Source organism: Oryctolagus cuniculus, chromosome 12 (genome assembly GCF_051225735.1).
Source record: "Oryctolagus cuniculus isolate XC-2025 breed Fujian yellow rabbit chromosome 12, ASM5122573v1, whole genome shotgun sequence".
NCBI classification, from domain to species: Eukaryota; Metazoa; Chordata; class Mammalia; order Lagomorpha; family Leporidae; genus Oryctolagus; species Oryctolagus cuniculus.
The window spans coordinates 95,857,572-95,872,806 of NC_142878.1; the positions used below are offsets into that span (position 1 = coordinate 95,857,572).

General features: G+C 44.0%; 1 long non-coding RNA gene across 4 annotated transcripts in view; it reads right to left on the bottom strand.

The window, feature by feature from the left end:
• The window catches only part of LOC103346435 (NBPF family member NBPF3), a 270,838-nt gene that overhangs the window by 209,972 nt on the left and 45,631 nt on the right, over positions 1 to 15,235 (bottom strand). For all 4 annotated transcript variants that reach the window (XR_016218301.1, XR_016218303.1, XR_016218304.1 and 1 more), the window contains exons 2-3: positions 672 to 791; positions 144 to 238 (exon numbers count right to left, since the gene is read on the bottom strand). This is a non-coding gene — a long non-coding RNA (NBPF family member NBPF3). The remainder of the gene's footprint in view (positions 1 to 143; positions 239 to 671; positions 792 to 15,235) is intronic.

Below are 15,235 nucleotides of genomic sequence, written 5' to 3' on the forward strand. Positions count from 1 at the left end.
TCCGGCCTGGTCAAGCACCGGCCATTGTAGCCACCTGGCACCTGGGCGGAGTGAGCCCACACACTGAAGATCTCTCCCTCACCGCCTCATCTATAACTCTGCCCTTCAAACCAGTCTTTAAATAGAAAAAGTCGCGTACTTACTATGAGGTGTCAGAATCTTGGGGCAGGCTGGAACAGAGCAAAGAGGGATTCTTGGGGTTTCTCTAAGCTTCTGCTTTCTCCTCCCTGTGTGCAGTCTGTGGAAAGTCACCGGATTAGGTGCAAATTAATTCGAGCGCCCCATGCCCGTTTTCCTGCGCACACACACCTTACACTGCCGAACAACCCGGAGAAGAAAGGCCGTGATCAAGGCCTCTTCTCACGGATGCGGCCAAGGCTACTCCCCGCCAGGGGTAGAAAACCGGGGCCGTGGGAAAAGTTCTTCCTCTCCCCACCCCACGCCCAACCACACACTCACCGGGATGCCTGTCACTCTCCCCCTCCCTTCCCTCTGCCCCACGAGGGTTTCTGCCCCTACCTTCCTTGCCTCCACACCTGCACGCCACTTTTTCATCCTTCCCCCTCGCTCCCTCCTCCCACCTCCCCCCTACACCCTCTCCTCCACCTTCTATCCCAGCTACCCTTCACACACACACCCCACCCCCGCTCTGCACCCTGGGCCCCGCCTACCCAGTGACAGGAAGGCCACCACGCCAAACTCTCCGCAGGAAGGCCGTTTCTGTGTCTCTGGAACATGAACGCAGTCTTGAGGTGTAGTCTTCGGGAAGCGGCCAAAGCGAAAGACTGCACCTAGAAATTTCCAGAAGCCCAAGATAACTGATGCGGCCGCCTCAGACTGCAGCCTCATCTGAACCCGGCCTGAACCTGGGGGGCACTCACTGTGTCTCCTCAGGGTGGGCCACCAGCGTCGAGGATGGCTCCTCAAGGCTTGTGCCAGCGCTGGGCAGGAGCGGACACGACGCTGACTCCTACCTGAGCACCAGCACAGCTGCAGATGCGCCTGCGGGTGCACTTCCAGGTCACAGCGCCAGGCGCAGGCGCACTCCTCACTGGCCGTCGCCATGGCGCAACAGGACGCATCTGCGCACTGCGACATCCCGCGTCCAGCACCCCCAGGGTCACTTCCAGTCCCGCCCCTCCAGGCTTTACCCAGGCTGGGCAGCCGCTGGTGGCCCAGGTACTCTGCACCCCACTTCCCTGCTTCCTGGGAGTCCTCAATGGAGCTCCTGCCCCCTGGCTTCTGTTTGGCACAGCGCATGCTGTTGAAGCCGCATGGGGAGAGAAGCAATGCAAGCGGCATCGCGAGCGCTCTTTCTCGCCAGAGCATCCATCTGGGGGATCACCCCCCAGGTGACTACAAAGGCCGGGGCTGGGCCAGGCCAAAGCAGATGCCAGGGAATTTATCCGGTACTCCCTTCTGGGTTCAGGGGCCTACGTCCTTGGGCCATCTCCCTCTGCTTTCCCAGGTACGTTAGCAGACAGCTGGATCCCACGGGGAACAGCTTCCGGGAGGGACCAGCGCTGTGCGGTAGCGGGTAAAGCCACCGCCCACAGTGCCGGCAACCCATATGGGCTCCGGTTCGAGTCCCGGCTGCTGTACTTCCGAAGCAGCTCTCTGCTGCGGTCTGGGAATGCAGCAGAAGATGGCCCAACTCCTTGGGCCCCTGCACCCATGCAGGAGACCCCGGGGAGGCTCCTGGCTCCTGGTTCCTGGCTTCAGATCCGCTCAGCTCCGCCCTTTGCAGCCAACAGGGTAGTGGACCAGCAGATGGGAGACCTCCCTCTCTCTCCTCTCACTCTGCCTCTCATCCTCTCCATGTGTAACTCTCAATGAAAAATAAGAAAGATCGAAAAAAGTAAAAAATTTAAAAAAGGAAGACATAGCTGTAAATAAAATACTGCATCAAGACCAACTACTAGAGTTTGTGTAGAATTTGATATTATATGCACTACATACCCTATTAACACAGAATTTGAAAAAGAGTTTAACTTAGAAAAGATTCTGGTACACATTCCTTCTCTTCTTCCTTACAAACATTCTGTCTGGCGTATTCTCTGACTCACGCATCAGGAAATCTTTGCAATGTATTTATTCAGACTCTTACATGTCCACTTGCACAAGGACACGGAACACCTGTGACCTACACAGTTCTCCACAGAACACAGGTCTGCTTGCCAGTCACCACCCTTCACAGTCTAGCCCTGCATTTAACCTATGGAATGTGTTTGAAATGGGACAAATCCTATCTTCCACAAAGCAAGACAGAATACAGAAAGGCAGCATCTGAGGTCACTGTTGACATTTTCTACGTGCACGTTATCATGTTGGTACTTTTTCTCTCATTTCTCAATGTTAGATACATCAGCTAGGAGCTGCATCATAAGCAGCACTAGGTGTTGGCACTGTGGTGTTGTGGGTAAAGCTGCCCCCTGCAATGCCAGCATCCCATATGGGTACCACTTCCAGTCCCAGATGCTCCATTTCTGGACCAGCTCCCTCCTAATTGCCTGGGAAGGCAATACAGATGGCCCAAGTGCTTGGGCCCTACGACTCTTGTGGGATACCCAGATGAAGCTCCTGGCTCTTGACTTTGGCCTGGCCCAGTCCCAGCCACCACTGAGGCCATTTGGGGAGTGAACCAGTGGATGGAAGATCGATCTCTCTCCCTCTCTGTCTCTCTGCCTTTCAAATAAAAAACCTTATCTCTTTTTTTTTTTTTTGAGTAAAGTAGCAACACCAGGACTTGAAACAGGGAATACCATATGGGATGCAGGTGTTCCAAGCAGCTTCTTAATGCCATCCAACATCAAATACCTGCCCCTGAAGGTCTTCTTACTCAACTTCTCATTTCACATGTGAGGTTTACAACCTTTGTTCCTCTCAAAAGGACAGTACTGTACTGCCTATGTTAGAAAGAGGAAATCTAGCAGGTAAGCGCTGTGGCGTAGCAGGTAAAGCCACTGCCTGCAGTGCAGGCATGAGCCTCAGCTGCTCCACTTCCAATCCAGCTCTTTGCTATGGCCTGGGAAAGCAGTAGAAGATGGCTCAAGTCCTTGGGCCCCTGAACCCATGTGAGAGACCTGGAAGAAACTCCTGGCTCCTGGCTTCAGATTGCAGCAGCTCCAGCCATTGCAGCCATCTGGGGAATGAACCAGCAGACGGAAGACCTCTCCCTCTGCCTCTCTCTTGTCCTCTCCTTCTCTCTCTGTGTAACTCTGACTTTTAAGAAAATAAATCATTAAAAAAGAAAGAAAGAAGAAAGAAATCTAATCAGAGCAAGATCAGCAGTAACATTCCTGTGTCAGGCATTTGATAAGAGAAATGCCCCTACGTGTTCAAAGTGCCTCCCTGTATTCTCTCCATTTACTGAGTGCATGTATTGGTCAAACGACTGGTGCTTTTGAGGAGGATGAGCAGAACAAGAATAAGAGGCAAAGGATGACAATAATCTGCAGCAGGGCCATGGAACGAAGGTGGCAGAGAGGGAAGATTCTAGTCATACCAAAGCTATAAAGAGAAAAAGCTGAGTTGCTCCACATGCATGTAGAAACATCTAAAGGTACTCTGCTTTCTAGCCTAGGTAGGAGGCGTGAGTAACAAGAGCACCCATCAAAGAGAACACAGCCTTTTTTTACCTATTAAGACTGCTAACAATTACATAATAATGACCTGGAGTTCACACTACAGAATAGAGAAGCAGTGTGCTTCAAGACAGCACACTTGAGTCTTTTTTGTTTTTTTTACAGGCAGAGTGGACAGTGAGAGAGAGAGAGAGACAGAGAGAAAGCTCTTCCTTTTGCCGTTGGTTCACCCTCCAATGGCTGCCACGGCCGGCACATTGGGCTGATCCGATGGCAGGAGCCAGGTGCTTCTCCTGGTCTCCCATGGGGTGCAGGGCCCAAGCACTTGGGCCATCCTCCACTGCACTCCCGGGCCACAGCAGAGAGCTGGCCTTGAAGAGGAGCAACCGGGACAGAATCTGGCGCCCTGACCGGGACTAGAACCCGATGTGCCGGCGCTGCAAGGCGGAGGATTAGCCTATTGAGCCACGGCGCCGGCCATACTTGAGTCTTAAACCAAGGGTTCTAACATGATCCAGGAGCAACCAGGACTATAACCCGGTGTCCATACAGGATGCTGGTGATGCAGGCAGAGGGTTAACCAAGTGAGCCACGGTACTGGCCCCTCCAATCACTCTCGTAACATCTCCACAGTTCCCTCCTCATGCGTGTCCTCTCTCAATCCCTACTCAGTATAGATTCTACTGTCTGGCACTATCAGGCCCCCCACCAGGTGCCCAGTACTCATCCTCTCCTCCTCTGTTTCTCTATCACAGGAACCTTAAAGACCTTGATATGTACTAAACCCAACTCTCCGCCATCACCTCACCTCCACACAAAGAGCTGGCCATGGTTCAAGGATGCTACAAGGAACTGCATCCCCTGAACTGCAATGTCTCCATCATTAACGTTTTACCACATCTGTTCCAATCACCTTCTTTATCTAACTGCACCCATTCTCATTACTCTTAGAGAGCAAGTTTCTGACATAAGGGCTGATCTGCCCTATCTTCACCAGAGTAAACGTTCCACAAGAGAATATTCACCTCTGGAACCTCAGATCAGTAGCTGAATAAGGAAACTGATACCACACTGTCAGTCCAATCTAGAGGTCCTCTGCACACGCTGTGCCTGTCAACAGCAGCCCTTGCACTTGCTGCCCAGCATCAAATGCGGCATTCCCTTGCTGTACCTCTTTTATTCTCAAATAGCTGCTCAGTGTTTCCCCACCTTTGTGATATTGACAATTCTCAAGAGTTCCAATCTTTCACTCTTTAGGATGTCCCTCAAGCAAAAACTGTAAAGGTGTCCTCAAAGTCAAACTCATGTTGGCATTTTATCAGAAAAACCTCAGAAATCACACTAACCTTTTCTCAGCTTTTCTCATCAAGAATCACATGATGTCAACGTATGTCACGACTGGTGAGGTTAACCTAGATCATCTGGTCACCAGATTTTCCTCTGTAAATCATAAGCATTTTGTGGGGAGATAACCCAATACTACACAGCATTCAATGTCTCATCAAACTTCTTCCCACCAACATCAAGATCCATTTGTAACTTCCATATGAATCAACTATCATTATGGTAGACGCCAAATAATGACTTGTTTTTTTAACTACCCATTTTACGGGGAGATAACCCAATACTACACAGCATCCAATGTCTCATCTAACTTCTTCCCACCAACATCAGGATCCATTTGTAACTTTCATCTGAATCAAGTATCATTATGGTAGATGCCAAATAATGACTTTTTTTTTTGAACTACCCACTTCTTCATCATTAACAAAACACCCCGCTGTAAAGAAGAAATTTTTCTTATCTCTCACTTATTCGTATACAACATCAACATTTACTTTAGTGCTGAAATTATCCAGTATCTGGCCAGTGTGCGCTCCTTCAAGCTAACTTCTGCATCTTCATGACACACCCTATCACTCTGAAAGAATTTTTTTTTAAGATTTATTTATTTATTTGAAAGGTAGAGTTAGACAGCCAGAGAAAGAAAGAGAGAGGAGAGAGAGAGAGAGACAAGAGAGAGATGAGAGAGAGAGAGAGAGAGAGAGAGAGAGAGAGAGAGAATGAGAATCTTCCATCCACTGGTTCACTCCAGAAATGGCCACAATGACCAGAATTTTGCCAATCCAAAGCCAGGAGCTTCTTCCAGGTCTCTCACATGGATAAAGGGGTCCAAGGACTTGAGCCATCTTTCACTGCTTTCCCAGGCACATTAGCAGAGAACTGAATCTAGCAGCTGGGACCCAAAGCGGCACCCATATGGGATACTGGCGCCACAGGTGGTAGCTTTACCTACTAAGCCACAGCACCGGCCCCTGAAGAGTTCTTCAATTCCTTAGAGAAATATATTTCCCAGGCTCATTACACATACCCTGCAATCAACTGTTCCTTCAAGGAACTTTGATTTCCCTCTTAGGAGATGACAGAATTTACAAATTCATCTAGCTATTTTTGATTGTAGACATCTTCCATGACCATTTTGAGGACTTCCCATATGCATGGATTTCAAACTTTTTGCATCAAAATAAACTTCTCTCTTAATTCCATTTTCTACAAACTTTTAAAGTGGTGTCATATGCATAGATTTTCAGTATCTACATTTATATTCATGTTTTAAAAACCATGAATTTACTTTAAATTTCCAATTCCTGTCTGACATCTTCAAATTCTTTTTAATCTTCCTCATTCTATATTTATAAATTCCTTATCTGTCAATAATAAACATAGTTTGTTGTAACCTCAATATATTTACTTGGTTGCTCAATCTCCTGAATATATAACCAACTTCATTGGCTGCCTATGCAGCTCTCAGTCCCACTGCCTCCTTCACCTCTAGTCTGGTTGCCCACTCTTCAGCTCCTGTACCTGTCACTGCCTCCAAAGAAAGGGAAGGTAGGGAAATCCATGAAGAGTCCATAACAATCCCAAAATGGAACTCCAAATTTTCTCCCTGCAAACCTGCTTTTCTCTGAGTCTTCCACTTGTCAGTAATCCAATGTAATTCACTTCATTGTCTGGCCAAAATTGGGTTTGCTTCTTTTTCTCAGTATCCATCTAATAACACGCTTATTTGCTCTACCTTCAAGACTTAATCCAAGCATTGCTACTTTTCTCCAGCTTCAGGCCAACTTTTACAGTCCAAGTCTACTTATGCTGCTCACAAAGACTGCTTTAAGAGTCTCAAATTCTCTGCCTTGCAAGTCTACAATCTATTCTCCAGAGAGCAACCAGGATGACTTTTTTTTTAAGACAAACACAAACCAATGCACAGCCTACTCTACTGAAAATTCTCCATGGACTTAGACGTAAAATAAAATCCAAACCCTTCACCGTATCGTATCAGCTTCTTGAAGTACCCCTGCTACTTCTCCAACCTCACCCACCAGCTAACTAGCATCTGCCACTCAGATCTTTCTGTGACCCTCAGTCACCAGGCTCTGCTTCATGCACTCTGCGCTTGCTGCTCTCTTCCATAAACTGGGTATAGTCCCTCACATCGAACAGCTGTGCTAGAATGTCACCTCCCCAAGAGCCTTTTCTGACTGCATTCAGTACCTCTAGCTCCATCTTCATACACTGCTTTTTTGTTTTCACAGCACTTAACACTATCTGTAGCGCTATAATGAGTTTTATTCAGTAGTTTAATGTCTGTCTTCCATTATAAATCGTTATTCTTATAGAGACAGCATATTGACCACACAGTATTACTTATAACACCTCATGAACACTGAATAAATGTTTGCTAAGCTGACACATTTACAGAACTGTGTATGGAATACTACATGAAATACAATCACTTGAAGCTACGGACTCAGTATACATTCCAAAATAATAGGGTCAGCAACCACCAGCAATTTCTAGAGCATACCCTCAAACCTGAGATGTGCCATTAACAGCAGAATTTCTGTGATTACAGAATGCGGCAACTAAAGAGACATGAATACCAAGTCAACTGACAAGCTGCTGTCTGCAAAATATAAAAGGTGAGCAGAGAGCCGCATGGAGAAAGTCTTTCTGAGCTGCCCAAATGACAAATATCTTCATAATAATATAAAGCTCTATCTGGAAGACATCTATAAGATTCAAAAATGCATACTCCAGTGGTTTGTATATGCATCAAGAATGAAAACCAACCAAATAAAAGACCATCTATGGCTCTTCGCAGCCCTGAAAGAAAGAAAAAGAAACAGGATGGATACACAAATGAGGCAGATTGATGGCATGAAGGAAAACTTGACAAGAATAAATGGGACTGCAGGAAACAATCATGATGGAGAAAAAGAGAAATGAAAGTAACCATTCCATCCAGCATTCCCCAGAACAGTGATGGAAGAACATGTAACTAAAAATAAAAATAACTCCAAATAGCTGTCCGCAATGAGAAAACTCATAGACAAAGGTGCACAAGCACGTGTAAAACAAATACTCATACAAAAAGGGGAGGCTGATAAACTTTCAAAAACAATGATTATTAAATGCATGTTAGGTCATATTATATGTTAAAAAACTACCTTTAAAATTTTTCCCCAGCATGATGGCAATGTGGCATAATATGTTAAGCCTGCACCTGCATCTCCAGCATCCCTTATGGGCACCAGTTCAAGTCCTGGATGCTCTACTTCTGATCCAGCTTCCTGCTAATGTTCCTGGGAAGGCAGCAGCAGATGGCTCAAGTGCTTGGGCCTCTGCACCTTCTTGGGAGACCAGGAAGAAGCTCCTGCCTCTTGGCTTTGGATTGGCCCAGCTCCAGCCATTGCGTTCTTCTGGGGAGTGAATCAGTGGATGGAAGATTGATCTCTCTCTCTCTCTCTCTACTCCCCACCTTCTCCCCCTCGCCCTCTTTCTGCAACTCTGTCTTTCAAACAAACCTTCCAAAAATGGCAAAATATTAAAGGGTTTGGCAAGAATGTGGAGAAAAGAGAAGCTCTGCACACTGCTGGTAGGAATGCAGATTACTACAGCCATCTTGGAAAACAGTATGGAAGTTCCTCAAAAAACCAAAAAGTAGAACTACCATATGATCCAGCAGTTCTACCCCTCGGTATATATATCCAGGGGAAATGAAATATGTCCATTGAAAAGGCATCTGCACTGCCATGTTTATTGAAGCATTATTCACAATAGCCAAGACATAAGACAAAATCTAAGTACTGGAATACTGATAAATATATAAGGAAAATATGATACCTATAAATAATGGAATATTACTTAGCTATAAAAATCAAAATCTTTTCATTTGCAACAACATGAACTGGAGGTCATTGTGTAAGTGAAATAAATCAAACAGAGAGAACTATGACTTGATCTCACTCTAAAAAAAGTCTTTGTGGAGTCTTAAAAAAAAAAAAAACAGGTAATCTCATAGAAATTGTGTATATAATAGTGGTTACCAGAGGATGGGGAGCAAAGTGAGGTGGGAGTGATGGGGAAAGGTAGGTGGATGAGTACTAGGTTCCAGCTAGATTGGAATAAGGAGTTCTGGGGTTCTATTGTACAGTAGGGTGACTACAGATCATTACATACCATATAGTTCTCTGTAAAGAAACACTAGAAGATAAAAGGCAAATAAAATATATCCCTAATTCAACGCTTCCACCATCTCTATGGCTGCCATCTGAGCCATCAACTTCATTCCCTTTGATTGGATCATTTAAGTGGCCTCCTAACTGATCTTTGTGATTTCATCTCTGTCCCCTGCGTGCTGTTCTCAACACACAATCATGTCATGCTACTCGTGACCTTAGTGCTTAAGTACAATCATGTTGTTTCTACCCTGACTCAGTGTCTTCCAACTGTTTGTCATCCTGCTCCACACAATGCACCCCAAAAGGCTCTGAATGATGTGGTGCCCCTGACCGCATCTCTCAGATCTCAAGCAATTCATTCTGCTATTTATTCTTTCTGGAAAGTTCTTTCTCTGCAGAGCTGTGTAGATCACTCCTTTCCCTCTTGAAATGTCATCCTCTCAGGCACTATTTGTTGAATGAATGAAGGAGTCAATGTTGTCAATAAAGCTGCTATACTCACTCAGGCCAGGCCCTGCAGGCTTCTAATCCCCATGATGTAGTCAGGAACCAAGGACTGGAACCCATACTTGAAGGATACTGTGTTCACAGCCACCAAGGCATTAGCAGGCAGCTGAGGCTGTGCCCACAATCAGAGTAATATTTTTGCTATATAAGTTGATGGCAAGTCTGTATGTACAAACACAGAACTAAGTGTACAAATACAGGACTTTTTGTGAGGATAAAATTAACATTGCCGGTCAAAGTATGACCATAAATTGATACCATTTCCACACTCATATTGATATTGTAATTAAGAACAAGCATTTAGAAACCTCACAGCAATTGGACAGTGCTATGGCACATCAGTGAATGGGTCTCACATGGGATTGTACTGCATACAGTCATGTGCAGGCAGATCACTAATCTACACAGGTTCTGCATTTGTTTAAAAAAGAAAAAAAAACAGTCCTCACCACAGGCAATATTAAGTGCATTATTAAAAAGTACATCTTTACAGAGGACAAAATACAAGCATCTGCCTGAATACCTACCAAATGACCTTTGTTCTTTTAAATATACAGAAAACTACTAATTTTTGGTTTTGACACTTGTTCTCATAATTCAAATGTGCATCCAATTGTCTTTCTACAACATATACAAATAACACATAACAATTTGGAAAGTGTGTGTGTGTGTGTGTGTGTGTATGTGTGTGTGTGTTAACTGTCAACACTGATAGGTATACTAGCAGGTGACCACTTCCCAGGATCTTCCTGGAGATTAACAACACTGTATTTGACACGTAGATTATAATAACTTTTTCACGGAACTTCTTGTAGTCAAAATCTACCAACAATAGATGCTGGAGAGGATGTGGGGAAAAAGGGACACTAACCCACTGTTGGTGGGAATGCAAATTGGTTAAGCCACTATGGAAGTCAGTTTGGAGATTCCTCAGAAACCTGAATATAACCCTACCATTCAACCCAGCCATAACACTCCTTGGAATTTACCCAAAGGAAATGAAATTGGCAAACAAACAAGCTGTCTGCACATTAATGTTTATTGCAGCTCAATTCACAATAGCTAAGACCTGGAACCAACCCAAATGCCCATCAACAGTAGACTGGATAAAGAAAGTATGGGACATGTACTCTATAGAATACTATAGAGCAGTCAAAAAACAATGAAACCCGGTCATTTGCAACAAGATGGAGGAATTTGGAAAACATCATGCTGAGTGAATTAAGCCAGTCCCAAAGGGACAAATATCACATGTTCTCCCTGATTGGCGACAACTAACTGAGCACAAAAGGGGAAACTTGTTGAAATGAAATGGACACTATGAGAAACAGTGACTTGATCAGCTCTTGTCCTGACGGTTGATGTACAATGTAATACTTTATCCGTTTTAGTATTTTTTTTGTTCTAGTACCATTGGTTGAACTCTGTAATTAACACACAATTATTCTTAGGTGTTTAAATTTTAACTGAAAAGTGATCCCTGTTAGGAATATGGAAAACATTATGCTGAGTGAAATAAGCCAATCCCAAAGGGACAAATACCACTTGTTTTCCTTGATAGGTGACAACTAACTGAGCACCAAAAAGGAAACCAGTTAAAGTGAAATGAACACTATGAGAAATGGTGACTTGATCAGCCCTCACCCTGACTGTTGATGAGCAACTTGATATGTTATCCCTCTTAGTATTTTTTTTGTTTGTTCTACTTAATACTTTTGGTTGAATACTGTAATCAATACACAATTCTTCCTACATGCTGAAACTTAACTGAAAAGTGATCACTGTTAAATATAAGAGTGGGAATAAGAGAGGGAAGAGATGTGCAATTCCGGACATGCTCAAGCTGACTTACCTCAAACGGTAGAGTTAGAAACATACCAGGGGATTCCAATTCAATCCCATCAAGGTGGCATGTTCCAATGCCATCTCACTAGTCCCAGTGATCAAGCTCTGTTCACAATTGATCATAATGATAGGACTAAGAACCAAAGGGATCACATAAACAAGACTAGTGTCTGCAAATACTAGCTGATAGAATAAAAAAGGGAGAGAATGATCCAACATGGGAAGTGAGATACACAGCAGACCCATAGAATGGCAGATGTCCTAAACAGCACTCTGGCCTCAAAATCAGCCCTTAAGGCATGTGGATCCGGCTGAAAAGCCCATGAGAGTATTTCAGGCATAGAAAGCCAAGACACTCTGGGGAAAAAAAAACCTAAATGAAAGATCTCCGCGAGTGAGATCCCAGTGGAAAGAACAGGTCATCAAAGAAGGAGGTACCTTTCTCTGAAGAGAGGACAGAACTTCCACTTTGACTACAACCTTGTCTAAATATGATCAGAGTCGGTGAACTCAGGGGGCTTCCATAGCCTTGGCAGCTCATGACAAGAGCCTAGGGTGATTACTGATGCCATAAACAAGAGTGTCAATTGGTTAAGTCAACAACAGGAGTCACTGTGCACTTACTCCTCATGTAGGATCTCTGTCCTTAGTGTGCTGTACATTGAGATTTAATGCTATAACTAGTACTCAAACAGTATTTTTCACTTTATATTTCTGTGTGGGAGCAAACTGTTGAAATCTTTACTTAATGTATGCTAAACTGATCTTCTGTATATAAAGAGAAACGAAAATGAATCTTGATGTGAATGGAAGGGGAGAGGGAGTGGGAAAGGGGAGGGTTGCAGGTGGGAGGGACGTTATGGGGGGGAAGCCATTGTAATCCATAAGCTGTACTTTGGAAATTTATATTCATTAAATAAAAGTTTAAAAAAAAAAACTTTCCAATACAACATTATGCAATAATGTCCTCTCCTAAACCACTCAGTCCTCTGAATGCCCTCTTGATAGTTCTCATCACATTCCAACATTACCATATAACTATCTATCTTCTACCGGACTACACCACTGTAGGGAAAGGCACCATGTCTATACGGGTTTATCACAATACTGAAAGTAGTTCCTGGCTCACACTAGGGATTCAGCATACTTTTATCATGAATTCATCTTACACAGGAAAGAAAACTGAAGGTGACAATAAAATGTGGCCTCTTCAACTGGCCAAAGGGAACATAGTGTCCACTTCCTAAACAAGAAGATACAAGACAATGGTGTAGCTCTCAGTATTATGGAAGTGAATGAGCTTTAGTGCATATTCATATGCCTGTGATTAGAAAAAAACAGTGAAATGAACTTAGACTTTTGCACATGAATGTAAAAATGTAAACTAATATTAAATCGTTTGCAAGAACAGAGGCAAAACAAAAAGTTTCCTTTGAACTGGAATGTTTTCCATAACATATATGTGCATGCAAGGTGGATACCTCAAGGCGGGGAGGAGAGTCAGGAGTGTGGAAGCAAATACATTACTGTCCCTGAACAGAACTGATTCTTGTCTCAGCCAAAGACTTGATTTTGGCTTGTTTCTGCCTTTTCTCTGGCTTGACCAGAAGAGGAAAAAAAGTTTAAACTGTTACAGATCAAAAGTCTACTGACAGGTGATCCATATTACTTAGTTACTATGAGGAGACTTCAAAAAGTTCAGGGAAAACTGGAATTAAAAATTAAATTTATTCTCATGCAAAAAATGAAATCTATTTCATAATACACATTTTCCATAAATTTGAAGACCCCCATATATGATATCAATTCTGCAAGTCACAGTTTTTTTTCTACTCTGAGAGGCTGGGTGTCCCACACCTCCCTGTCCTGCACTCCCTCTGGTGCTCCACAACCATTGAGGGACTGAAAATGCTGGGGGCAGAAGCACACGCTGCATGCTGTGCAGGATAAAGGTAGCAAAACGTCCTAAGTGACTCTGCAGGAGTACTGTGGGTCTCAGCTAAACCTTGCAAGACTTCTAACCATTCACCAAGAGGGTGGGGACAAGTCACTTTGATTGACTAGTGCAGCACTCAATGATAACCTTCTACATGCTAGGTATATCTGCAAGCTCTCACTGGCCCATGGTAAGCTACCATGGAAGCACACAACCTACATCAGTACATGTGGTTCTGCCTCCCCACTACAAGAGGTCTATACCAGCGCAGATTACACCTCTAGGATTCAGCACCTAGCACACTCCTACAGCTAGAATACATTAGTAATTGTTAGTTGCGAAGACAACAAGCTTTTTCATTGTTGAGTCCGTAACAGTTGTATCATTCGGATCAGTGGTACATCATGTTTCTTGGGAGATTTCACTCCTTCTAGATTTATCAAAAACACAAATATTGTCATTCCTCATCAAATATGATACACCTACATTTTCCCCTTTATTTAATCATGATCTCAATCACTTGTCTCATGACACAAATGTTAAAGGTTTACCAATTTACCACTTTGTATTAAATCACACAATTTGCCTTGAAGATTTTTATAAAACTATTACCCAAGTTCTATACGGTGTAATTAAATAAGTCAAACCAACCCTTAGGGACCTCTTGCTCTGAAATGAAATTTAAGAGCCAAAGAGTGCCTGTAACCTTTACTGAAGTCATGTCTAAAATGTGGCTTTAAACTTAAACTAATCAGATCTCCGTAGAAAAGGCTGGTCACACTCACCGACATGCATACGTGTGAATTTCACCCCCACCAGAAAGATCAATATGGAAAACAAGACCAGACTGTTCCAAGGGTACTCAAAGCTAGGAGTTTCCCTATCACTCAAGGTTAGAGACAGTAGTGCTGCTTGCTTGTTCGCTGTCCCTCCAACCTCTAGCAGTTCTATAGATAAGGAAATAAAAAAATATTTCATAAGGCAACCTAGGTGGTGCCAATCACCAACCACTAATTTAATAAACATCTCAAAGCTCCTTTATGATGCAAGACCCACCAAGTAGATCCAAAGACAGTTCCTGGGGCTGGTGCCACAGTACAGTGTGTTAAGCTGCTGCCTACGATGATGGCATCCTCTATGGGCACAGGTTTGAGTCCCAGCTGCTCCCCTTCTGATCCAGCTCCCCGATAACAGCCTGGGAAAGCAGCAGAGGATGGCATAATTGCTAGGGCCCTTGCATCCACATTGGAGACCCAGAAGGAGTTAGTTATGGCCTCCTGGCTTCGGTCTGGCACAGCCCAGACCGTTGTGCCATTGAGGGAGTAAACCAGCAAGTGGAAGATTCTCTCTGTTTCTCCCTCTCTCTCTGTATTCTGCCTTTCAAATAAATAAAAAATAAGTCTTTTAAGAAAAAGATACAATTCCTGCACACAGGGGCCCCAAGTATCTATTTCACACAGCATGCATACATTATCTCTTTAAAATTAGCTAAATTCATGGGGCCAGCACTATGGCTCAGCAGCACCAGCATCCCATATGGGCACTGGTTTGAGCCCCAGCTGCCCTACTTGTGATCCAGCTCCCAGCTAATCCAACTGGAAAAGCAGCAGAGGATGGCCCAAGTCCTTGGACCCCTGCACCCACATGGGAGACCTGGAAGAAGCTCCTGGCTTCTGACTTCAGATCACCTCAGCTCCAGTCATTACAGACATTTGGTGAGCAAACCAGTGGATGGAAGACACTTTTTCTCTCTCTTGTCTCTCTCTCTCTCCCCCCCTCTCTCTGTAACTCTCTCAAATAAATAAATCTCCCTTAAGAAAGCTAAATTCATATGCATT